General features: G+C 42.4%; 2 long non-coding RNA genes across 8 annotated transcripts in view; one reads left to right on the top strand and one right to left on the bottom strand.

Annotated features, from left to right (window-relative positions):
* The window catches only part of LOC115569660 (uncharacterized), a 281040-nt gene that overhangs the window by 14833 nt on the left and 238933 nt on the right, over positions 1–27274 (bottom strand). For all 7 annotated transcript variants that reach the window (XR_003981589.1, XR_003981591.1, XR_003981587.1 and 4 more), the window contains one exon: positions 3161–3290. This is a non-coding gene — a long non-coding RNA (uncharacterized LOC115569660). The remainder of the gene's footprint in view (positions 1–3160; positions 3291–27274) is intronic.
* On the top strand, positions 11228–23625 carry LOC115569662 (uncharacterized). Its single transcript, XR_003981595.1, has 2 exons — positions 11228–11452; positions 21044–23625. It is a non-coding gene; the product is annotated as an uncharacterized LOC115569662 (long non-coding RNA).

Below are 27274 nucleotides of genomic sequence, written 5' to 3'. Positions count from 1 at the left end.
TCCCCGCTGAACGAACAGAGGCCATATGTGACTTGGGGATCGGGTTGAGTTAGCCACATATAATGTTAAAGGGGGACATCTCATGATAGTCATGCTTGAGAAACGGCATGAGAAAATGATGTGCGCCCAGGTGGTCAAATGCTCTTTTTGTCTCTCAGCAGACAACCGGTGCTGCTTTTTATTGCTGTTCATCACTTTAAAGGAGGACCCATGGCGGGTGTTTACGGTTCCTCGCTTCCCCCCTCGGTTCTGCATGCTTCCATGCTCCCCTCGCCAAAACGAGCGGGAGCTTTTGTTGTAGAAGGGGAAGTGAAAACGTGTAAGGGCTTATAATATATGGTGTGAATATACGGTGCGTGAGTAATAAACCATGCATCCATTCAAGTCAAGCTACTTGGAGTCCAGACATATTCTACTTGCCTCTCGTGAAAACCCCATATGGGCACCCAGTTTTATCTATACGATAACAAAAAGAGAGCACTTCATTTATTTCATACCATATGATATGGATACAATAGTGGTCCTATTGGGCGAACAGGCTGGAACATATTGTTGCCAGTCATTAGGCCCAGATTAATACTTGCGTACATATACATAAAAAGCCAACAGAATGATATTGCTCGGAGTTGGCATCCATAAATTGTGGAGATATAGTGTCGCCAGATAGATGGCATATGGCCATGGTAGGACACTGCTCCTTGTAATTGAGCAGCAGAGCAAGCAGTCCATAAAGATGCCAAGACATAGTTAAATATTTATGTAGATGAATGGAGCAATAAATAAATGGTTAAATGAATAATGGCTCGACTAACGTGATCGCAATAGATAAGTCATGTTTTATTCAGGACCTCTAACCCGTTTAAAGAGGAAAGAGGACGTTATTCTAATGAGTCGTTTGTTTAAATTCCCTCTGAGTCGAAGTAAAGAGAGGGTATTTTCTTCATTTCCAACGCTCAGTTTAATAATCTTACGGCCTTAATAAAGTTCTGCGCACACCCTCTCATACAGGGCAGCTGCACAAAGTTGCCTTTGGCGATTTCAGGTAATATTCTCTTTGCTTTAAAATCAAATTTCCCCTCAAAAAATGACTTCAAAATGTTGTAAAATGTGAGTTAATCAGCGCTGGTCCAAGCTTCATTTTCTCTGTATTGTAATAATAGTGTTCCTCTATTTAACAAAACCATTTCCTCCCTTTATAGACAGATGAAAGTCGCCCTGTGCTTTTCTTCTGTGGGGATATTGTATGTCTCTGGACTCCCCACAGAGCCTGACCAGATTGCTGTTTTGGCATGCCCTCTACAGGCTGAAACCGGAACTGAGAGTCCACAGGCAAAACTGTCCTCTGAGATCATCCTTTCAAAAAATGGCAATGAACGGAGGCAGCATTAATCAGAAGACAACGTCTATTCAGTCCTGAAATTGGCCAAAAAAAAATGTCACTGCAATTCAAAACTTTCCTTTGTTTCAAAACGCTTCAGCCAAAAATCCCCCAAAAAGTGGTCAGTGCCGTGACTGCATCATGTTCACAGATACTTCCCCCGAGTGGACACGAGGGAGAAGCTGTCAGCAGCGTAGACACAAGAGTCCCACTGTGAAGTCAGGACCACATCAGACATGAAGCTGTCCACAGCATGCCAGCAGGATTTCACTCTTTGTCCTTCAGATTCTTTCCTCTTCTTCCCAGTGATGAAAAGACGATCCCATTGTGCTATTTTACAGTCACAAATGCAAGTTGTCATAATCTCGGTGTGTCAATAATCCCAAGAAATCCCACAAGAGCTCGGATTCACAGTAAGGGAAGACATTTTATCGTCATTGTGTATGTATTTTTTTATATTTCTGTAAGGCGGCAGTGTAAAGAAGCGTCAATATCCGTCAACAGTCTGTCTGCATGAATAGCTTCCAGTGGATTTAAGTTGTTGTCATGTTGCTGGTGACCCTTTAGAATCTCCCTGGGGCCCCGGGGGTCCCTGGACAGCCCACATATTTTAAGACCTCACTTAACTACTCTACTGTGAATTATTGTTCAGATGCAATTACACAAAAGCATATGCATGGAGAGAGTTTTACAGAACTCTTTTTTTAATGAGAAGAAAGAGGACAAACTCAGCACGGTTTCACGATTCGTCTGTAAAACCTGCGTGATATTTTCGGTGGAGGAAAATCGTCGTTTGTGTCCGCGAGGAGTGTGCGGTGTTTGTCCGCGTACGGCTGAATGTGTGTTTGTCTAGCCCTTTAAAGCCTGCGCCTTCCCCTGTGTGTCTTTATTGTGGGGCAGCTGAGGCCCTGCCTGTAGCTCTGTCCAGCACAGAGACTCAGACACCAGCTGCATTCACCGTCACAGACCTCTGCCGCTCTTTGATGTCCGCTCTGCTGCCCGGCCCCTGACCACAGAGAGACCGCGCATCCACCAACCATCTCCAGTAAAAAGAAGAAGAGGAAGAAAAAAAAAAAAAGACAGAAACAACTCACTCCTATTAACATGTTTTTATTATCTAACGGGAGAGGAGAAGTTGTTTGATATCCGTGGACAAAAAACAAGCTGTTCGGGTCTGGGCACTCTGGGGTGTCTGACTGATTGACTGCATGGGCAAAGTTCCCAGGGTCTGTCTTTGTGTCCAACTGCTTTTCAAACAGCCCCAGGCTTGAGAGAGTTTTGCCTCGGGCAGAAAAATGATAAATTAGAATTACATTTTAGCAAATCAGAGTGTCTAGGTTTGGACTAGAAAGGTGCGAGAATGAGACGAGATAGCCTTTTATCGTGTGGAATCAAAGGACAATGGTGCTGACGTGAACGTATTTGTCCTTTGGACGAGTAATCATATGAATATGCAAAATAAAAGACGGGGGCTTCCCGCTGCTGACTTGATGCAATTGATAGGACAGTTTTGAATTTGATTTAATTTGTATTTTACATTTTTGCACATTTGCATCGAGAGGCACAACCTGGATTTGCACTTGATCATGTGCAGTGATTGAAACTAATGATATTTTCAAAATTCATTTAAGGTTCATAAATTAATTTGACGGAGAATTCGGCATGAAATTCATACAGGACGGAGAAATATTATTCTGATGGGTTGGCAAGTCGGCTTCACCGTCCATCACTGCGTTTTACTTTCCGAACTAAATTCAGAGAAGTGCTCAAACTTGGACATACCTGTCTCCCCGCTTTCCTGTAGTCAGATACTCAGAGTATAGGCTGTCCTTCAAGACGGCAAGATGAGCACAGAGCTGTCCAACCTGTGATGAGTGGAGCACAGGGGGCTTGCCATCAAAGATATGCCTTTCTAAAGAGAAGAGAAGAAGAAGGAAAAAAAAGAGGAAGGGAGAACAATATGTACAGATCCTATTATCTGTTGTGCTTTCATTGGAGACAGTGTTTGCATCATATCCAGGTGTAATGACATTTCCCCTCGCAGGCCATGCTGTGGCGCAGACAGATGACTCAGACATCCGAGTAAACCCCCGGATAGCGGCTCGCTTCACGACCGTTGTTAGCCTTAAAGCCCTTGCGCAAGCAACTCACAAATGCCTAATGGTCTTTATCATAAATATCAGTGCTGCAAAGGTTATAGTTAGATAGATACGTCCCCGCGCCCCATTTAGTTGCATAGCAGACACTTTTGACTGATGCGGCTTTCAAACAGGTAGAAGCACATTGATAGAAGAGGCTTAGAGCTAAATAACAAGTAGGTTAATCTTAATGCGGCTGAAATATCTGCTCTCGTGTAAAGGTTATCTCAATATAACTTCTGCATTGTTCTCTCAAATCTCAGCAACCTCCTCAGTTAAACTAACGGAGGACCTTGCCATTTTGCAATAGCGTGACTTAGAGGCAGGAAGTCAGGTGAACAGTCTGCATCACAGCACATGACCCTCGCAACGCTGCAGCAGCTTCACTCCTCTCTGGCTGGAGGGCTGCAGACAGACCAGACGGACTATTTAAGTTTTGACTAATGGTTCACTCGACTGAATTATAATCACATGATAATATCTATTGACCATCATTGATTTGCTATTAGAGGACTAGTTTAACCTTGATTTATAGCAGCAGACCTGTCACGTCCAAAGCCATAAAGGGATCATTGACAAGCAACAATAGCCCTTCTTAACATGCCCCTAAGGTCCCCTTCACCAGCGGATCAATAGCTGACCTCTATAGCCATTATTTACTGGCAATAGCATTTCACCTCCTTCTGGAAATGATGTACAGTATCTGTCTGAGAAGCAGAGGGACACATTGTTCTTAACCTTGAGCTAATAGGCTTAAATAGTCTGCTGTGAGCGATGTGTAAGAGAAATAAAGACAGGTGTAAAAACTGGATATATTTATCTTCGGGCTGCAACTAATGATTATTTTTATTTTCTTGATTGATCTTTTTGTCAATAACATATCAGAAAACTGGGCTTCTAATGGACTAGTGGTTAAGAAGCTGTAATCTTAAAGTCACCAATTCGATTCCCCATATCCCCCCCGCCTTGTTTCCTAATCTCTCGACCGACTGCTTTAAAATACAGATACAAACGTCCAAAAATACACAGTATATCCTGCTTCTGTCCACTGTGCAGTCCGTCTTTGTAGTTCTGTCCTCATTTTTAATTGTACTTTTTTCCCCCGTGTGTATGATGTTCGTAAGTATGTTGTACATTCTATATTTGAAATGACAATAAACACACTTGAACTTAAAGTTGCCTAAATAAAAAGTAAATATTTGATTAACAAAACAAATAAATACAAAATGACCATAACAATTTCCCAAAGGAATCTTTAAATATACCATAACAGCTGTCCAAAACCAAAGATATTCAGAGAAAAGCACAGAAGTCCTTCATGGGTCAAGCATAATATTAATCCTCAATTTTTCTGTGATAAAAAGCTACATTTGTATTTGTTATCTCAAGAAAAGTTTCTTGAGATTGCGGAAAATTAACTTTGTTTGTTTCCAATTTACGTATTTTACCTTCAAGCAAGACAATAAACATATTACAAGTCATTACATTCTTTGTATGTAAGGTCAAGTGCGGAAGAGTGAGGAGGAAAGAAAAATAGTGTTTTATTGTTACTCCTATTTTTTAGAGATTTCCAATTAGCAAAAGTAATATTACATTTTTTAAAATAATATACTGATATATATATAATCTATTATACACTATTAGTGTATCTAAGTCTGTAGTGTGCACTTGGTTAATAAAGCTACACAGCCTCCCATTAAGGAGGACCTGGGGGGACAGAGTATCTCTCACCGAGTGACCTTTATTATGAAGAGAGCCAGTGGGTCATTGGATGTGACACATATGTATTAGGCTGATTAGGGCTGTGGCCCTGACCGGAGTCCGCAGGTGTCCAGCAGCGCGACACCAGCCTTTCTCTCCGTCCGAATTAAAAGTAAATGACATAGATGTGACCTTTTTAGCAGGAAGAGAAAACGACTTTACTTGCCATCCAGTAAGGGGGTTGATTCTTTAGGTAGTGAATTGTATTCTCAGCCCAGTCAGCAGGATAAACCCACTGATATGCTCACATTTGTATGTGTCATAGCCTACTTACCATATTGACATTTCAGCAAAACGTGTCACATCACCTTCACGTTACAGGTTTATGACCTGACTTTCATGTCAGGAGGAAGAGGGGATGATGACGGAGTTACAGACGAGAAGGCCTCCGAGCCAATGATCACAATTCAAGACTGCTTTTTAACATTACTAAGTGCAAAACACCTCAGGGCAAATTCCGGTTATGTTTGTAGCAACAAAAAAATGATAATTTTTTCGGGAAAAGACAGGACATCTTGATCTTTGATTGTGGGGACCAACATGTGCTGTTTTTTAACCCTCAAGTGGTTTTTGTACCTAAACCTACCCAGATCATAACCACAGTGCTGTCACATAAAAAATAAAATTGCAACATAAAGAAACTTAAAGTTGGAACATATCCGTGTTGAGAAACGTTGGTTTTACAAACTGATAACGCTGCTTAGATTGCATTTTATGGGAACTCGGATTTGATAAAGAAATGACTTTTTTTGATTGATGCAAACGTCCAACTTTCCCAGAGGTTGTACACGCGCGCGTGATTGTGCGTGAGCACATGCCTGCATGCAGTATGTGTCTGTCGGTCAAAAGAATCCACTCGGACAGGTGATGTGGGTGAGTAATCCATTAGAAGGATACAGAATCCCTTCCTCAGCAGTGCACAGTTTGAGTGCGCTCAGCAAGACCTTGACGGGCCCCAGAGCCAGGGCCTGTCAAGCCAGGAGGCAGAGTGATGGAGAGCCCCCACCATGGTGCACTGGACCCTGGCTCTCACCCACGCACTGCCACTGAGGCCGCACACTCGGGGGCCTTCGGTCACTGCAACACAATCCAGATGTACTACAGTGGTGTGTGATTGTGTGCAGGTATATGCGTGCGCCGCGTTCACACGCACACGTTCTTCTCACTAAGGGTATGGGACTGTGCCAACAAAGGGTCAATGCAGATTAAGATATTTCCTGCCAGTCTCCTGTCTGTTTGTCTCAGGGGCTTGGGATATTTCCATTATTGCAGGAAAATTCACTCAAATCCCTAAACCTTGTCAGCCAATGGCATGCAGTCCCAGAGGACACCGGGCTTTAACTCTGAGGGACATTAATGAAAAGGCAACCAGCCAGCTCCCCGAAGGAATACCACCAGCGCTGCACCAGGTAATGGCCACGAGAGACTGCGAGCGGGGCTGTTTTCTCACATGGAAAGATTGCAAAAGTTGGAAGTCATCATTGTTACTGAACTGACATAACCATGGAAATCACAAGACGTGATAAACAAAGCGTTGAACAGACACCGACAGACTCCTGACAGAAAACCAATGCCCTCCCTGTTGCGATTGTTGTAGCTGGCAAAAAAAAACTCACATCAATGATTAAACACAGAAGTTTGACTCAACAAGATTCTTTATTTGTGTGTTTTTCCTGCCCCCCAGCATCACACAGCCATCTGTGTGCATACTTGTGACGTGTGATATACCTCCTAAATGCTCTGTAATATAGTAAATGATTTCAAATTAGCAATAAGCCGCCGCCACGGTGAACACGATGCTGTTTCTAATTATAAATCACATCTCAAAGGACTTATTAAAGCAAAAAAGGAGACGCTACAACTTCACTAATTGGCGCCTCAGTTTTTTAAATAAGTGTGTGCGATTCCTGCTTCGCCAATTGCAGTGAATAAAGACACTCTGGGTTGTTATGAAACTGAATCAATAATGTAGAGCACTGCTGTGTCTTTATTGCATGTCTGGGGAGCTACTGATTCATAAAAAAACAAAAAAAACACATTACATTATGGAATTTGCTTGCCCAGGGGTTTGCAATATTGAAATTACATTAACAAACATGTCTAACATCAACATTTGTACTTTTGTAAATATGTCTGTTATTTTATCAATGCGTGCAACTATAATAATGAATCATTAAAAAGTAGAGAGTGAAGTTACTGAGGAGTAATTCTTAGTTGGTGACACACTTCAACTATTCACACTCACAACCATTAAAACAATTATGACAGCTGCTCTGTAGATTCTGTGATAAGTGAATGAAATGACAACAGTAACCTCAAACAAATACAACACATTAACATCCCTCATCATGCCACGATACTGGTTTGTGTGTGTGTGTGTGTGTGTGTGTGTGTGTGTGTGTGTGTGTGTGTGTGTGTGTGTGTGTGTGTGTGTGTGTGTGTGTGTGTGTGTGTGAACCCTGCCGGCCTGAAAATCAGTTTGGGGCTGTGAAATCCCTGTCAGTGCTCAGGGCTTAGGCATTCTGATCTGCTTGGGAAAGCTGCTACACTAATAAATGGCATTTACCCGGAACGGTCACATTGTCTCACTGTAAATGCTCTGTTCATTTTTTCTCTCTCATGTGTGCAGCAGTCCCCCTCTTTCCCCAGTTTCCTGTCTTATAGGGCTGGACAGCAACCTGAACGTCACATCGGCTGCATGATCTTGTTCGTATCTTTCCAGAAGCAAATGACTGCTCAAGTAGGTTGAACAATCTGACATTTTGGGTAAGACTTTAGATGCAACAGAGATAGGTCAAGGATGTGTTTACCCAAAAAAAACCCTGACAGCCTAAAGTGCCAAAAACAGTTCCTCGAATGGCCACTTGAGGCTGACTCCAAAATTGAGTCAATCCCGCTTTACTGCAGAAATGAGCATGTTTAAAATCTGGTACCAAAAACAACTATTTTGGTCTCTTTAGCCAATTACATCAAGGCTTGAAGTTATGCATAATTAAGGGCATGGCTGCTGGACTGGGCTCCACCACTGCTCCACCTTTTGTGCCTATTCTTGGATTAGCTGGCAGCCAGGTGGAGTCAGAGCCCTTCAGTAGAGAGAGTCGCGTCGTCTGCGTTTTTAAAGCGATGGCAGATCGTGGAGCCGAACAGTAAGCTGCAAATACTAGAAGCCCATTACTGCAAATCAATAAATACATCATGTATTAACTTCGATGTACTTCTGTCTTAGAACTTCCTGCAACTATCTGAAGTCTCTGTGAATCACCTAACATTTGGAATTATGATCTTCAGTTGTTCGCGACTCTCTTTACTCAAGGGCTCTGGGTGCAGTCAGACACCACACTGAGCTTTACAACAATGGCCCTTCAAAATCCAACGGCGATGTCAGTGTATAAAACATGGATGATTCACCCCAGCAAGCAAAAAGACTGGAAGCTCGTCTTTTGTTATCTTGTTATGTGAAAGATAATTACACATTTCAATCCAAAATTGGATTTCCATTTCTAGTGGTTATGAAAACTTTCATGTGGGGTCAGGGTAAAATAATAAATTCTTCTTACAGCTCCTTCTTCAGTTTTGAGCCACCACACTTGCCGTAGCTAACCTGGCTAAACCTTTGCCTTGTTGACAACCTGTCTGACTGTCTCATTGCCGTTTCCCACCCTGTCCCTCCTGTAATTTGCACTGTGCTTCCAGAAGAGCAATAACTGATGAGTATACCTCTAGTATAACCCATAAAAATGATGGCCAATTATATGACAGTAAAACACCAATAAACTCACTATATCTGTTAGCATCTGAAGAAATAAAAAAAATATTGAAAGTCAGACACATGTATTTGTTTTGTTGGGTGTGTGAGCTGTGGTAGCAAAACAAAATAAGAAGTGCAGACTGGAGGTTGTTTAAAAGTGTATTATTCCTCATTGATGGAGCAAGGCTGCCAGATTCCTCATGATTTAAGCCTTCGTGCTAACGTACACTGAAGATGGCACTGTGGGTCTGATTGCAAACATTCGCCAAAAATTGGACTGTTCCTTTAAACCCTTTGGGCTGAGCGCCCACATACTGTAGATTTTGAAGATTTCACCCTCAAATATTTGTACAGCTGTATACTGACGGTTGCATAAGTTAACCAGCTACCATCAAAATATCATTAACAATAATTGAAACTCTCCGTGGATCTCTGCCCTCTAGGTGTTAGGGCCGCCAGAGTTAGTTATGTAAAGGAGGACATGATGACAGTGGCTGATGGTGTGTGTGTGTCTGCTTGTGTGCGTGTCTGTATATGTGTGTATGTGCGTGTGTTGAAAGGTGAGCGTGGTCGGTGGCTTGGACAGTTCGCGACCCAGCGGGGACATTGGCGCTCCGGCTGGGTAGGTAATGATATCAGATGCCACGCTCCACAACAACAGGTGCCTTGGCACTGCCACCTTCTACCTCCACGCTGTGTCAATGACATCAACACCGACCCACTGGTTAATTATAGATCACCAATCCTCTGCTCTTCACTGCTCAGCCACGAGAGGAGCAGGAGGCTAAGGGGGAGATGTTCTGTTGGGGCGGGTTGACAGGTTCGGTAAAGAACATGACACCACAAGTTGGATTTTTGCCCACCAACTGTGAGCTTTTTTGTATTAGTGTCATAATGTCCTGCATCCACGGATACTGGATGGATTTACTGGAGTTATTTAGGGTTCAAGCCCGAAGCTCCTATTGTTGTTGTGCCGACTTTATTATTTGTCTTATGCCGCGTCTCAAATTGCCGTGAGCTGGAATGAGCTGAACCCATGAAACATGGCCCGTAAACTGGGAATAGTGTGCAAATTCTTACCAAGAAATATGAGCCAAATCGGCCACAGGGTGGTGCTACTACAAATGCCTAAACACAATGAGTCCGACTTCATTGAAACTGGATACACTAGTCCAGCTCAAAGTGCTCTATAAAAAAAAACCCGGGGTCCACATAAGGCTGTCATGATGGATTCTGTGCTCAGCAGCATAAAATAAAAAAAACAACAGTGTGACAGCTACTTTTTCAAATGCATATACAGTGTCATGGGACTACACATTTCCATTACAATTGGTTGAAAAATGTAGAAATGTACTCAATCAACATGTCCTGGCAAAGGGCGGGGCTTAGAGCAAATTGGCCATAAGTCAATAACCATTGGTCCAATCATCACAACATATCTTCAGGCCGAGGTTGGAAACAGGTCTACCAAAGCATTTTGAGCCCCAGCACCACAAACACTGAAAATGTATACCTCACAACCTCGCAGAAGGAACTAAAAAAAATTCGATGACACCTGCTCATTGCTGCTTGCGGCTTCAGTTTCGATCGATTGAGCTGCTCGAGTGAAAACAGCTTGAACCTGCTAATAACCGCATGCAGCCCTCCAACTATGTAATGCCGTGCTATAAATGTCATAAGCTAACATGTCAAACATTTCCTACAACTTAAAAAAAAATGAGCTAAATGGTTACCAGTTTACTGTCACTGGTCTATGGATCCAATCATTGGACTGATCACAGACCTGAGAATAAGAAAATAGTTGGTGTCTTCATCGCAGCTTCTGTTACTGCTTCTAAGATGTGACAATGCGATCCAAGGTGTAAGGAAACACCACTTTGTCTTGTTTTGTGAAATTATTTTTTCAAAGCTTGGTCTGTTATCATCCCTCACAAAAACCCCAAAGAAAGCCTTCTGTTCTGAAGCTCATCATCTGTGCATTGGAGATCATTTGCCATGTGTGTACAATCAGTAGTCCGAGTTGCACCAAAAAAAAAAAAAAAAATGTGAATGATATATTTACATCTTAACGTCTGCTAATAAACTCCTGTTTCTCATTCACTACCGCGCCACCCCTCCTGTTTTTTTTGTTTTTTTTTCTCCATGAAGGACATATGATTTTTGTTGTCTTGTACCTCATATGTTCAGAAGCCGTGCGACTAATTCAGTAGAAGAGCTCAGCTCCGGGGTGGAGATTGGGAGCAGATTTAGGTGCAGCATTTGGATGACCATATGGAACTCTTTGTGGCGCCAAGAGACCATGCAGCTAGGAAACCTGATCACCATCTCCCTGGTGACAGCTGGAGCCTTTACACCATCAGAACATTTGTAGACTTCTAATTTGTCATAACCACCTCCTGTGGCAAAGAAATATGCTGCAGAAATTAGGTAAGCAAAGTTTGGAATTTCTGGGACGGAGCGAGATTTTTGGGAACGGGGCCAAGAAAACGATAGTGAGGAGAGTGAGTCTTATCTTTTGCTTACATAACTCCCTCTATACCCTCTAATTATGGGGGTTTTTAAATCCACGGGGCGAGAAAAATCCATATGAAGACATTTTTGTCATGTGTCTCGCATTCTCCGAATACACCCGGAGACCGCTCTCAGTGTCCTCTGGAGGTATGAGAGGGGTTGTCCTTCCTCCTGCCCAGTCATAATTTCACAAGTGCGTGCATGAGTGTGTTTCTGTGTCTGTGTGTGCATGTACCTCTGCACCTCGTGGTTGTCAGTCAAGCGCAAGCTCTCTCCCTCAAGTCCCCAAAGAGTGCTGCTGTTTCTGGTAGCTTGTCAGTAAATATATCCCATTAATATTTCATAGAACTGTTTTTTTTTTGTCTGTTGTTGCTGCTTTTTCTCTGTGTTCCTTGTTGTTTCTCCCCATTTGTCTGAATGGACCATGTACCTTATGCTCATCAACCAGAAAATACCCCCTTCATTCTCCATCTCCAGTGTGTAAAGTGTTTTCTGCCTGAAGGCACAATTCTCTTGTCATTGTTGTACACTCAGGGCCTTGTTGCCTTGTGATGTAATTGTTTCTGCTCTGAGACCTTTTCACGTCGCACGTGCACGCCGCAGACAAAGGACGATTTCACGATTTACACAACTCTGAACCCTTTTAAACTCACAGTTAGAGCGCTCAAAGCGTGATTGTTTAGCTAACAAATTAATGACTCTCTAACAAAGGCTCACAGTAACAGAACAGTAATTACTTGACTACAACTCGGGGTATCGGCGGCCGAATTGTCGCTGTGGGCCTGTGACGCTGGCAGTAAACAGAGACTCAAATTCTCATTGCACTTAGAAGAGCTCTGGGAGAGGCTCGTAGGCTAGCATTTTTCGGGTGAGATATAGCCTAAGTGTTTTTTTTGCTGCACGGCGGTAATGCTCTCTAATGCTGATGGTTGACTCTCTGCAGGCAGCCTCACAATTCTCAGGTGGGCCTTCCCAAAGCACTAGCTGAATTAAGTGGATATGGCTGCGAGATTTTTAAAGTGCGTCACAGCGTACGGGCCGTTGGTCTACCGTGACATTACTTGGTTGTTAAGTGTTCTTTGGCGGATTACAGTGGGCTTTGGCATGTTTCTGACAAAGCAGAATGGGGCCATCAAAACCAGTTGGCTTGATAGTGGACGGGGGAAGCGATGGATTCTGTTTCCGTTCATTTGGTTCAAGCTGGCACCTCTGGGAAAACAGCAGACTGAGAAACGTCCAAGTGGGCATCAGGGAAGGGGTTTAAAACAATAGATGGGAAGCCAGGCGTTAGGAGGCGTAAAATGGAGGCTGTGCGGTTGTGTTTGGTCCGCGGCAGGCGCGATAGAAACTGTTCCATATATAAAGCCTTCAGGCCCATTATTGTTCATCTGTAAGGCGCATTGTGCCACAATGAGACAGCTGTGTTTGTGTGAGTGACCGCAGTGTGTAAAAATGTCTTCTTCTCCTACATCAATGGAAATAATGAGGATAAACTGATCCGATACTCCTGACTGGTATCAGCACAGAAATGTTTCTGCTATTATTTTGAATTCGTTCTGTCCTACTTTACTGTGCCACAGATATCACTTACATAATCTGCGCTGTGAGGTATACAGAATTTATATGAGGAAATAAGAGACAAGAAAATCAAATTGGTACTCATATTGGCGAGGAGATGCGCAGATTGTCAGATTTTTGGGCCGATACAAATAAATGCTTAAAAGAACAATTTGGTCTTCGGCTGACGCAGATGTTTTTTGTTGTTCCCCACTGTGGCGCCAGGGAAACAAAGAAATCATCACTAAACTCTTTGTCATTCAGGTCTTCATGACACTATCTTGTTGAAAAATAACAATAGTTTTGGCAGTATTGCTATAACTATTGTGCTATGCACTTACCAAGCACGTTATAAGTAGCACTTAATTGTGGAGGAAACAAGGACCAACACTCACAAGATCAACGTAATCGCTGTTATTTGTGGATTAATTAATGAGGTAATAATACAAATTTAGAAATATCTGCAATGAAGTTTGCTTTGAGTGAGATATTCAAGAGATGGTCGCTACGTTTTCAGTGGCATCTTCTATCTCAGTTTTGATAAGTAAGGAGTTAGGGCTCAATCAAGAACAGACTTCTTGCCTCAGATGTGGTCGATGGGAATTAATGGGAAAATTTGTGCAACTCCGGGCCATGAGCTGAAAAAGTTGAACATATTTCAACATCCCCCTGACATTCGCACCACTACTGACCTCAGCCTTTTTAAATCAAAGCTGAAGACACACTTTTTTAGATTGGCATTTAACTCTGACTAGGGTAGTCCTGCCTTTAGGTGTACTTATTTTGCCTGTTTTTATTTTATGCACTTTTAGAGGGCCTTTAACACCCTGCAGCACTAGTAGCACTTTCTTGTGTTTTCTTGCAGCACTGTAGCACTTTCTTGTGTTTTATGTGTTGTTTTTATGTATTATTTTATTGCTTTGATGTAAAGCACTTTGGGTACCGTCTGGATATTGTAAAGGGCTATACAAATAAAATTTGATTGATTGATTGATTGATCTAAAAACTGCGAGAAAAACAAGCGGACAGTGCAACGCATCCTGCTATACAATCTACTCACTGTCTTACAAACTTCGATCCAGTAGATCATCAATGTGACAAAACAGAAACATCAGCCATCTACTGAAGGTGTCTGCCAATATCAGGTTTGCACAGTTTTAAATAAAGGCAGACACCTTCAGTTGATGTAAAGAGAAAATAGCTCAGCGCACACAAAAAAGTAGCTGATTATTTATTTATTTATTTATTTTTTTAATCTAATGTTTTTGTCTGCATTTGCTGCACAGAATGATCATTGAAACTACTCTGACACTAAGTGAGGTAGTAAGCTGTCGCTGTGATTGTTACTTATTTTTCCTGTTCCCTGGATTCTGAATAAAACCTTTCAAACAGCCACCAATCCTCAACCAGTCACTTCCTGACAAGAAAAAAAGAAATCTTGTTCCGTGTTAGCAGCCAGGCACAAAAGTCAGGGTGAAAGCAAAGAGGAGAATAAAGGGAAAGAAAAGGACTGGCTTTAGAAACGCTCAGTTTCAGTGGCAGACTAGCTGGACTGTAACTTAGATATGTAGTTTGGAGAGTGAGAGAGAGTGAGAGGGAGAGAGAGAGGGAGAGAGAGGGCTATGGATTTTAATCCGTCAGTCGATAAAGGTCAGCGCTCGAAAGGGCTTTATTCCTCAGTTCCACATCAAAGTGTAAATCCGCTGATTGCAGGCCCTGAATGGGAAGACAACAAGGCTCCATTTGTGGTCTGTTTCTATGGCTCAGTGTGTGTAAGACCCCGCGTGCGCGGACCCATAATACAGGGGGTTTCTATCAGGGGCCCCCTAGATCAATGGGCCGCATGACCTTTGCATTGTGCTGCCGGCTTGGCCCGTGATGTCATGCCATCTATCCGGTGCTCCACTTAAAGGGGCGAAAGAAAAGCAAGGCAAAGTCCCACACCTTCCTCCCACTGGGCCACAGAAAAGACAGCATGAAAGGCATCATCTGCAAATGTATCCACCTGAAACAGGATTTATTCCTCTTAAAACACACCTTCGCAGATTAGGAAGCTCTCTGAAGAGCGTGTAGGTGTTGGCAAATGAGGCGCCCGCTGGTTAAATGCTGCGTGGAGCGACTGTAGGCGACTGCTGAATCACTATTTGAAGGCATGTTTGCTGACGTTAACAAACGTCTCGCTGGCTGATTCAAATCCGCCCCATCACTTCTGGAGTGTTGTTCCCCATTGATCTACAGCCACTGAAATTAAACATGGTCCGGCAGAGACTCTGGGCTGAGAGACAAGAGAAGTCCTCTCATTGTTCCCGAGTGAAAGGTCCTCTTTATAGTGAGGAGGGACGATGGCAGCTGGTAGGTTCTTCCCTCTATAGAAGATAGAGCACTTTCACAGAGTTGTGGAGTGCATTTGAATGGAAATCTAAAGAGGTAGGCGTGAACCATTTGTTTTGCTATGTTTGTGTTTGCTGTCAACATGTCTGTCTGTGTTGTGGGGCGGCCCCTTTTTACTGCACAAAGTGGCCAACCCCCCCCACCACACCCACACCCACACGACCCCACCAACTCTGCATCTCCCCCCAAGAGCCAGACATAATCGGGGGGGAGGAAGAGTTGCCCCAAAAAGAAGAGTGGCGGAGCCATCTTTGTGGGCAGCTTTGTCATGGCGACAGATGTTGTAATTGCCAACTGATGGATCACTTGTCAAGGACGTCATTAGGATTTCGGTGACCGGGCCCACTGGAAGAAGAGAGGGGCTTAAAAAAGAACGACTGGGAAAAAGATGGGGCTGGTTCAGGCGGGAATGGATGGGAGACCAGGTCACATCTATCAGCCTTTTGACTGCAGCCATGGAGATAAATAATGCGATTGGCCACGCGTTAAAGGAGACACCATCGAGGATAAAAGAGTCTCCACTTTGTGATTGTATGAAAACTTTAAAAGGTGCATTACGTAGTTCTGGGGGAAGGAATTTAAATCAGAAGAGAAAGATCTTCATCGACTAAATAAACAAACTTTTTGTTTCAATAATAAACTTAATAAACAAAGTGACCTAAAAGGACAACACAATTTTATACTGGTTAACTTTGTTCATATGTGGCGGACCCTGACACCTCTCCAGCTTCAAACTGTTTTATTCAGTCTTGGAGAGTATATATATTTCTTAGCTTGTATTATTACCTCATTAACATTGTAAATATAAAAATTGTGTGTTTGAATTTCTACTTCTAAACTACATAGTGCCCCTTTAAAGCATGCGGTGCATAATCAAAACGATATATTATATATTGCAAACTGACATTGTGCTACAAGACAAAAGATGTTTATGCATAAACAATCAATAAGCTCCCACAAATACCTGACTTGTTATGATTAAAAAGAGATCTAAAGTTATAAAATATCAAAAACATCTACATCTCCATCTCCAAACCTTGTGCAGCTTTCAATTCTTAGTGTGAAAGGTGGCGGGGGCCCCTCAAAGAGCAGGACGAGCCCTCAGAGGGGCCCGACCCGGAGAGGGGTGCTATTCTCTGGTGGCACATTCAAGGTCATTTAGGCAACAGTCGCCACGTCCTCCAAAGTGTCACTCTTCGCCAAAGTAAATTGTCAGTTTGTTTATACGTGCCATTTGATTGCGTAAGGCACCCTCCAACGCACACACACACACACACACACACACACACACCCACGCACACATCCCAAAAGCTCCCCAGAGGTCAATTAGTGCAGACAAGGGGCTTTCAAACAAAGGGTGCTAGTGGCCCAGAGCAGCCAAGGGAACCACATAATTAACAGTTATAAAGTACTTTACTCTGTTAATTTAATTAGTTAATCCTTTTATCAGTGATTCTTTGTTGAAGGGAAGTCATTACAGGGCTCCTCTTCCAGTGTCACACATGGAACCAGGCCTCCTCTTCCAGTGTCAAGGCTGAATGGCTGGTAATGGAGCGTCAGAAGTGATCTGATCTCAGTGTGCCGCGAGAATTACACACCACATCAAGAAAATGTGTCATATGTTAATTTTCCTCATTAACCTGGAGCCCTCGGTAAAGGTGTGGGGACGTCACGGCGAATCAGTGTTCGAGACGATTTGGCTATTTTACTTTTGATTGTACAAGCACTCACAAGAGAAGGGGACATGTACGGATCAAACGAATCAGAGCATGCGAGGTTCCTCGTCTCTGATTAAATGGCGACGTTTGAAGTCACACGATCATTTTCATGCGCTCATCCCTTTCGTCCCCTCTTTTGGAACGCCAACCCCCTCTGCCCCGGAAAAAAACCCCATATCTGCCTTTGCACTCTGGAAATTATTCAAATGAGCCGAGCTTCGCCATCACATTTATTTTACAGCACCACTTGAAGTGACGGCAGTAATGTGCATGTAATCCTGCACACGGTGTCACCTCTTTTCAGGTGCAGCACCTTTGAACATCAAATCTTTTTTTTTTTTTTCTTGTTAAATGTTTTAATAACCAGCTCCGCCGCCCCCTGTCGGGCGGTGTACCCGGCATCCCAGGTTCGGGTTAGCGCCACTAGACAAGACGCCCCTCCGGCCCCCTCGCCTTCGCTGTTCTTACACGAGCATTTAACTCACAGATAAACACACATTTAAACCTCTGATCACTCCCACAAACACGCACAGGAAAAAAAAAAATATATCATCATCAGGCTCTGTGTGTGCCTGCCGTCACCCCCCATTCCTTATTAAAGTGGTACACAAGGTCCTGCTGATTGCTACAAGCCTTACAATCACAGCATAACACCATTATAGATGAATGTGTCGGGGCTGAAGATAGATTTCATAGCTGCTGCATGTAAATATTCAGGCACAGTGTTTGCAACACCTTTATATCCGCTATGGTGCATTTTTACAGACAAAACAAGCTGTGAATGAGTGTTTGTGCAGGAGGATGGACCATTAAACAGCAGCTCCTCTTCCTGGTGCACATTCACAACAGTTAAGCCATGTGTAAAGACACATCATTCACTTATTTCCAGGCCAAGTATACTGCGCTTGTTCAGTTTCTGTATCAAGATGGCAGGATGTTTCGAGCGCAGTGGGTCAGTGCCAAGAGTTTGCAATCAAACTCGTCTTGACCAGATGGCTGATTGTTTACTTGTGTGGAAAAAAAAACAAAAAAAACAAAACGTATCTCTGATTGCAATCACACTCAACCATCGCAGCTTCATTAGACACGAGTTGGAGAAATCGTGACGACGTAGACGGGGAAACACCTGTTTGTCACAGTCGATGTTGATCTGGACCATCTTCCTGACACGCCAAGATGGAGTCAGGAGACGTGCCATTCCAACGCCCAAGCTTAATTAGATGCACCTGCTGAAGTCCCCCCCCCCCCCCCCCCCCCCCCCCCAAAACGCCCTCCAGCCCTTTAGCCTCAGGGTTAACAAAACTGACATCCCAAAAATAAAAAAAAGATTCTTTCCTTTTTTTTTCTTCAGCTATTCTCAGCACTCACAAGGGTTCAGTGTAAATAATAGACAATGACACAAACCAAATTACTTCCAGTTCTTACAAGACAGAGTCATGAATTTTTAATGAGGCTGTGCACACCTGAATACCATGAACCCTTTAAACCTGAATGTTTAATGTTCCATTTACTGTTTAAAGCTCAGCCTCAATGTAAACAAAATAAAAGACGCACTGAAATATGAATTTAGGCATAAAGAGAACATGTATGATAAAGCTGTGCAATGTAATTTTTTTGGGAAGAAATGTTAATCAGAAGAGAGATCTTCATTTTGTTTGTGTTTAAACAAACTAAATAAACAAACTCTCTTTGTTTTCACCACTGAATAAACAGAATAACCCAACTGACCTTAAAGGAAAAACAGACATTTCATACTGTTTTACTTTGTTTATGTGTGGCGGACCCTGCCACCTTTCTAGCTCCAAGCAGTGTTCTGGGGACCTTATTTTCCTCTGAGAACAGCTCGTTTATTCAGGTATGGAATTATTATTACCTCTGTAATATTGTAAATATCAACATTTCCAAAACTACATAGTGCCCCTTTAATCAGAGGTGAAACAAGAACTCAGATCTTTAGTTAAAGTCATTTGTATAACATTTTACTGAAGTAAATGTACAATGTATGGGCATCAAAATATACTTAAAATATCAAAAGTAAAATAACTCCTTACTGTGTGCGGGATGGTGTATTTCAGAATAAGGTACCTACATTACATCACATCAGTTCAATGTTGAAGCTGGTAAAGGTGGTTCAACTACTTTATCTGCTGGGTAGGTTTGGGAATTTCCTTTCGGAGAGCAATAAAGTCTTTAATCCTAATCTAGAAAATTAAATCTTAATTTTTGGATGATGACATTTTGTGTTATTAAATGCAATCTGTTGAACTGCAGTGAAGTAGAAGTATAAAGTAGCAGAAAATGGAAATGCTCATGTAAAGTACAAGTACCTCAAAAGTGTACCCAAGTAGAGTACTTAAGTAATGGTACTTAGTTACTTTCCACTAGTGACTTTAATCAATAAAAGTCTTAACAGTAGTGGAATATAATCAAAGTACTCAACTACAGTTTCTGAATACATTTTACGTTATTTCATACTCCTACTTACATTTCAAAGGAATATCTCGTACTTTTTTACTCCACTACACTTACAGCATCTTGCTATTTACAAAGCTTACTAGTTACCTTACTGATGATCATTTTACATACAAAACATGTGATGTGATTGTGAAACATGACAGTCTGTTACAGATAAAACTACAACACTATCTAATGTAGTTAAAAAAAGCTCTGATTTAAGGATCTCCAGCAGTGAAATGCTCTGTCTACTCTGCATCAATAATGCATCAATAGCAATACCCAATAATATACTTAACAACAATAAAACCAGGGGAGGCATATGACTGGATAACAAATACGTAAGTATATTAGTAATACCTCTGTACTGAAGTGAAATTAGTAGTATTTGCACACCATTTTATTCCCATTTGTACCTCTATATTTATATTTTTCAACCACTGGATGATTGAATGTATATTAAATCTAATATCCATAAAATATTATTCATTATTAGTAATCATACCAAAATTAAAACTGTCCAGGTCTATTCTATCCGTTCTATAACCCACATAACTTCAGGCTATAGGATCAAGTTTACAAACTCCCCCGACCATGAAAAAATGGCTCCCCTATAATTTCTGGCAGTCTTTGATGGGGATTTGTGCCCAAATGAAAATGCATCCGAAATGAGCAGCCCTCTGCGGCCCCCACAGTGTGCAAAGATGGCATACAGCAATAATCTTAAAAAATGTAATTAAACACAGATAAGATTAATACAATCAGGCAGAGATGATTGAAAGATGCTGTTGTTGTGTAGGAGGGTGGTGAGGCCCCCGGGCCCCTGGGCCCCGAAACGAGGCGGCTAGCTGTGGGGAAGGGGGCCCTTCGCACTGGGATTAGCTTAGCCAGGTGGGGGAGCTTCGTGGTTTGAGCATTTAAATTAGCGGTGAGATGACAACCCCCATTAGGAGGGATTAAAGGCCTGCTGGCAGGCAGAAATGCACTGGCACTGGCAGGGGCATCCGTCACACAAAACCCAAGGCGATGTGGCACAAGTCAGTCACTTGACAGCCGCTGTCGCTCTCCTCATCACAGCCACATATGATGGTGTAATGCAATTTCTAGAAATGTATATTAACTCTGGATTTTAAATTTAGTGTAAGTATTACATTATAATGCAAAAGCCGTTCCAGGTTAATAAGCAGAATGTAAACATTGATATTCAACTAAAAGGAGCTTTGTTTTGTCATGTTAGTGCATTTAACCGTACAGGTGGTTGCACTGAAGCAGCATCTCACAAGTTATATTAATTCGTAGTTATGTTCTGACTGGTTGGCAACTTTTTTGTCCCCGGACCTTGCTTGAAAACCTCTTTTGTTTCATACTTTCATTTTTTCTTCCGCAGCTGCCTTTCTCATGGCTCCGTTTCAAATGTGGGAGCCGTAGCAGCCCCAACTATGCAGCCGCTCTTAAAGTTAATTCAAGAGGACAGCGCCCAGGTTCAGGGGTGAGATTGCACAGAAGCCCAATCACCGTGGAGGTCCCCGCAGAGAATCTGTCTGTCGGCGGGATTGTGCTAACGTCAAAAAGCTGCGAGAGGAATTACTGGCTTACTGCCACCTGACAATGGCACTTTTTGTTCCTGATGCACTCCCAAGTTCTGAAGGCAGAGGAAAACAAAACAAAAACCAGCAATCCGATTAAAACAATCTCCTTGTGCGCTGATTAACGGACATTTACATGAGAATAGCCCTCTGAGATTAAACAGTGGTAGGTGAGTCCGGCGCCCTATGTGGTGCTATGGCCAGAAGGAAGCCCACAATGCACTGCACTGCGCCGCACGCCACGAGAGGGGAATCTTCCCTGCCTGGCCGTATCCAGGCTGTTTGGCCTGCGCTGCTCGTCGTAAATGTGTCATCTCTCCCACGGCAGCTTACAAACAAGAACTTTTAAAGCCCACCACCTGCTGGAGTAAGAACTGGGATCAGTGTGGGATGAGAGGATCGTATCTCTATGCAAACGAACCGATGACAAGTCCCTGATAGACACAATGACAGCCCAGGGTAGAAATCAAAACACCAAGTGGAGGAGGGACCCTCCCTCGAAAACATGCACTTTAAAGCCAAGATTTATGATTTAGCATTTAACGCGCTCCTCGTATGATGAACATACAGACATCTAGAGTTATGTCCTTACCTTATTAGTGAGGTGAGGGCTGCAAAACAAACAATGACAGGCACTGCAAGGGTGTCAGTAACAGCTTGAGATGGCGGAGGGGGAAGAAAAAAAAAGAAAAAAAAGCGGAGATGATAAAAAAGGAACTGTAGACAGACAGACAACGTCAGATGTCACTGTTTGGTATTTCTACAAAGCTCCAGAGAGGGAGGCTAGCCTGGAGCCATCGCAGCATTTCAGACAAATGAAGTGAGAGTGTGCGAGCTCCCGTGCCAACCTGGGCCTTCTCTCTTCCCCTGCAGTACGCCGAACGAGCTCTCCAGCGGCAACAGGAAATCAAACAATTAGCAGGAGGGAAATAAAAGGTCCTATTTCGCCCTCTGGCACTTGTAAACATGGTAACAGTGTTTGGAAAACGCTGCCGTCATCATGCAAAGTTCTGCTTCCTGCTGTATCTGGAAACGCTCTCAAACAACACTTCCTTGACAAAGGAAAAAATAAATAAAAAACAGCCCTATGAGTGTAAAAATGATACTGCATATTAATCATACATATTCAGGGTAAAAGTACTAAATCTACTAAATAAAATCCAAGAATCATAAAGACCTAATTCAAATCTCTTATAATTGGTACAGTAACTATAATTAATCATTTGCATATTTAATATAACCACAATTTCCCCATATAAGAATATTTGATAAAGCGTAAATTAAAGGAAGCGCTTCTCAGAGTTATTTTAATTATTTTCTTTATGGAGTTCAGCAGCGACCAAATCACTCAAAGTTTATCTCTTTGATAAGGGTGTGTGGTGTCAAGAGGACGAGCTGTGAGTGATTTGGTCACTGCTGAACTGCATAAAGAAAATACTTAAAATAACAGTGAGGTTTTGCTTTCTCAATTTTAATAAAACAGAAATGAAAGACGTGACTGGAAAATTGAGAAAAGCGCTTCTCACTATTATTTTAAGTATTTTCTTTATGCAGTTCAACAGGCACCAGGTTTAACTTCCTGACACCACGTCAACTGTTGGATTAATGACTGGAGGAACATGTCGGCTATTTCTTTACAAAATAATTAAGTCAGCAGTGGAGGTTCTGACATGGTACAAATTCACAAATGAATAAAATCATAAAAGCTGAACAAGTTTGGGATCCAAGCTGAATATGTTTACTGTACTCACACTCAGCCAACTGGGTATTGAGGCTACATTTAGCGCTACATGGACTAGCTTTAAAGCACAGGGGCAAGAACATGAATCTCCCCATATCGCTGCAGAGTTCAGCGTGGCTCTCTAAGTGGAATTCTTAACTATGGGACCCCTTCACAGCAAGGAGTTTCTGTTTACATAAAAGAGCCGGCCAAGGTCTGGGACATTGCACTCGGGACTGGGGCATCCCAGTTCTCTGGTCTAAGTGGAACGGGGGGAAAAACATGGACGTTAATGTAAAAGCAGAAAACAAGGAACATGTGTTTTCTTTCTTCCTGAGATGAAAGTTTGAAGGCTGGTTTGTTTTAAGTGAATTGAGAGCTACTTAAATGTAGGACAACGTGCTGGACCTGATGTTTTAGATTTTTTTTTTTTTTCCTTTCTTTTTGGTCATATGCAGTACATGTGTCTTAATTCCACACTCGCAAGCAGTTGGTTTGTTTCGAACTGTATCCATTCGTGTTTAATTGTTCCTTTAAAAGATGTACAGTTGATTAAATCTATTGCATGAAAACAGCAAATGACACATACAAATAATTTGAGACAGTACACCTGTAAAATATTTGTTGATGTATACTGAAATTAAAATGAATATTAAAGAGCAACATACATAAGAGATGTCATCAATTAACGGCCCTGTTTGGAATATAGTGCGCATATAATTTTGCAGAAATAAAACTGTAAACATCAGCGAAATTAATACCTCTTATTCTGAATGATATGTGGACTAATCTGAAAATATTCTTCCTTTTGATATATTATTAAAAATCATTGTGTTGCGACTTGAAAAATACACACCTCACACGTTAACACCTCGCACGGAAACGTCAACTTTTAAATAACTTCAGACTTTTCGAAGCAGTGTCAGAAATGTACATTTAATATGGCCTAATACTTTCAATCTGGACGCATGACTATTCACATAACACTGAGTCTGTAACTGCATTAAAATGGGCTTTAAGGCTCATTTTAAATTAAAGCAGATTATTGGCCTAAATGCATATGAGGGGATTTGTTGAGCACACGTAACAGTGGAGCTGATGGATATTGGCACGATATCCTCACATTATTGAACTGTTATTGAAAAAAGGATTAGACGGGGTATGTCAAGGCAAAAAAAAAAAAGGTAAAAGACCATCTGACTTTTTCTTTTTTTTCTATGGGGCTTTTAAAGGATGGCGTTGGAGCACATCGACTGGTCCTGGCTGAACGGTGCTGACCTTAGATGTCCTTCTGTTAGAGTGACGGGGAGATATTTGCACAGCGGAGAGAAAGAGCAGGGACGAACCTGATGATCAGGAGGGATTTGCTTCAAAATCTAAGAGCCGGAATTTCATCTTGAACTTTAAAGCTCGTAACCTCACGTGCAGAATCGTATTGTTATGACCACACTCAACACTTCGCGCTACGATGATCTGACGCTCACATGAATTAAAATATGGCAGCCACTGAGCTGAACGCAAATGTTATGCAAATAAATCGTTTAATTGCTCTTTTTTTTCTTTACTTGTTCATGTCAACCCTCTAATCAATTTTTCTTTAAGTGCAATTATTCCCCCTCTCAATATTTCAGTCAGACTGTCTCCTCGCATGAAGCTGTGAGAGCACATGCTGCACAGAGTCCACAGAGCCACTGGAGTCCAGTGTTGGCCCTGACCTGTCCACATTTTCCCCAGCCTGTCTCTGTGCTCCCTACATACCTCTAAGTACTGCTTTACACTCGGGCACCCTCTGGGGCTATACGGGGGCCACTTTGATGGAGATGGATGCGCTGGTGCTCTACTGCCCTCCAATGGCGGCTGCCGCACACACTCAGCGGCGCTCCACTCCACTCTGCCTTGGCAGCGCTGGGCAGTTAACGCTCGGCACTGAGAGGATGGACTGGAGACCGGGAGGGCGACCGAAAGCGGGGCCAAAGGAGAAGGGCCTCCACACTGGAAAGCTAGTTCAAGCAGATGATGCCATGCAGGAGAGGCATGTAGTGGAGGGCTGTGAACAGGTGTAGAGGAGCATGCTTGCGTGATGGATGCTAAGGCCTGCAGCTCCCCTCCTGCATTCACAACTGCTGATGGTTATGATTTCAAAAATGCAGTGCAGTAATAATTTTTTTACTCTATTACTCTCATCTCATTTGCACTTGTATGCGAGAAACACACAAACGCACATGCGCGCACACACACGCACAAGCATGCACACAGAGCCACATATAGTTCATAGAGATAAATGTAGACAGTGTGCTGAGGCCCAGATGGCTCAGTCACAATGGCGGTGCAGGGCAGCCTTTGATGGGTGTGAGTGATTGATTTCAGGCTTGACTGGCTCTGATAGAGTCACCTCAGGAGGTGCCTGGCAACCACAGGCCCACGCCAGAGCCTTTCGGCGAGAAACAAGATGGAGCTGAAATTCGCTGGATGCCCAGCAGCTTCATTCCCGTCCCCATAGAAGTCCAATACATTCTGGGTACTTACAACCACTGGAATTGGATGGATTTTTGTCACTGGCTTCAACTTTCAATGGCAAAGCGGTTTACAGTAGAGTAATGGGTCATTCAGTGTGTCACAGCATGTTGCTCTCAACACAAAACATGCCTATTTTCATTTGTGAACTTTCTCCACCCCTCTCGTTCTTTGGAGGGCATAAAATGCAACTGTGAAATCATGATTAACTATCAAATCCACGCATAAAGCACAATTTGAGAGTTATGAAGTCCTCACAAAAACACTCCCAATTTATTTTATATCCATATGGCTTTTCCTTTGTTACTTTATGCTCCGTTGAAACGCTGTAATTTGCCCTGCATGAAGATATTGAGCGATAGCTGTAATGGAATATGACTGTCATCTTGGGGCGACATTTTCAGCACTGCCACTGTGCTGCGACCGACTCCGCTGAGCTCGCCGGGCAGGAGGGCACCGCGATCACGAGGACATATTTGCCCCGGAGTCATCTCAGTTACCCTCTACACTATGACATGATTTGACAATCAATTAACTGTCCCCCTCGCTAAACAAGACTTCTGGATTCAGAAAATCCCCCGAAAAGCAGCCAGTGCACGATTGTCAGCGCCGGGGCTAATCTGCGCTGTCAAGACACGTCGGGGTGAAAAAGTTTTCAATTAAAGAAATTATAAATATAAACTGTTTGTATTGGTTTTTGAACAGGCGTGTGAGCCGCTGAGTCGAGATGATGGCTCCAAGGTTTTGTTTTGACTCCATTAATTTCCTTAAAATCTTTCTCTTTGCCAATTAAAATTATATAAAGTAATGTGACCCCGGACCGTATTTAATTTTCTACACCACAGCTTGTAGGCTACATATTTGAAAGCGCTGCCATGAATGCTGGTGACTGGTTAGGGGGGGTCGTGTCAAAGGTTGCCAAAAGAAATCTGCACTGAAAAAAAAAGAAAAAAACGAAAAACGGCCGCTAAAAGTGAAAAATCAGCTTAAATTTGCAATTATGTTTGTATTTCTAATCACACCGCCTAATTGCTTTAACTAAATAAATCACACTCTGATTTACCATGGCAATAGCATTACCATGGTAATAATTACTACTGTGATGACATTGACATCAGGCAGGTACACTTTGCCTCATTTGAATAATTAACATCTTAAGAGCCGCTGCTCCTTTCTCCTTTTCCTTTTTTTTTTTTCCTCCTCCACCCTATCATCCAACCATTTGTACTACTAATTGTGAGTTTATTAAGGAAGGGATTGATGAGCCCTATGCATAATTTACCAATTAGTTCTACACATTTGTAAAATTGCATCCTCAAATAACACGTGTCACGTTTATTTAGGATTAAAGTTTAATGCGCCTTGTTGCTTATGGCCTCGGAAATTAATTTGTCTAAGAATATCCTCCAGCTATTGTGGAGGCGCTGCGAAATAAATCATGGTTGTTTTATCCTGAGATTAAGAGGAGGAAATATTTGACGGCGTCACCGGAATTCAATCGTGTCAGATACATCGGAGAGGCCAGATTAGAAATGGAGAGACATGCGTGAACTCGTGACGAAGCCCTTCCTCGGAAGTCTGTGCACACAAAACTGAAATTAATTGACATTTGAGTGAGTGATAAAACTATAAGCATTAACATAAGCTGCACAGCCAAAGAACATTACAATCGCTCATTCGGTGATCTGTGCTAGAAATGATACTTGTAAAACAACATGTTGAGAAGTGCTTTTCATTGAACTGTTTTAACTCACAAATGTAAGAAGAAGAAGTATCATGGCTGCTGGCTCCAAACACA

Source organism: Sparus aurata, chromosome 19 (genome assembly GCF_900880675.1).
Source record: "Sparus aurata chromosome 19, fSpaAur1.1, whole genome shotgun sequence".
In the NCBI taxonomy this organism is placed as follows: domain Eukaryota; kingdom Metazoa; phylum Chordata; class Actinopteri; order Spariformes; family Sparidae; genus Sparus; species Sparus aurata.
Note: the sequence above shows the minus strand (reverse complement) of the source record. Positions and strands in the feature narration are given on the sequence as shown.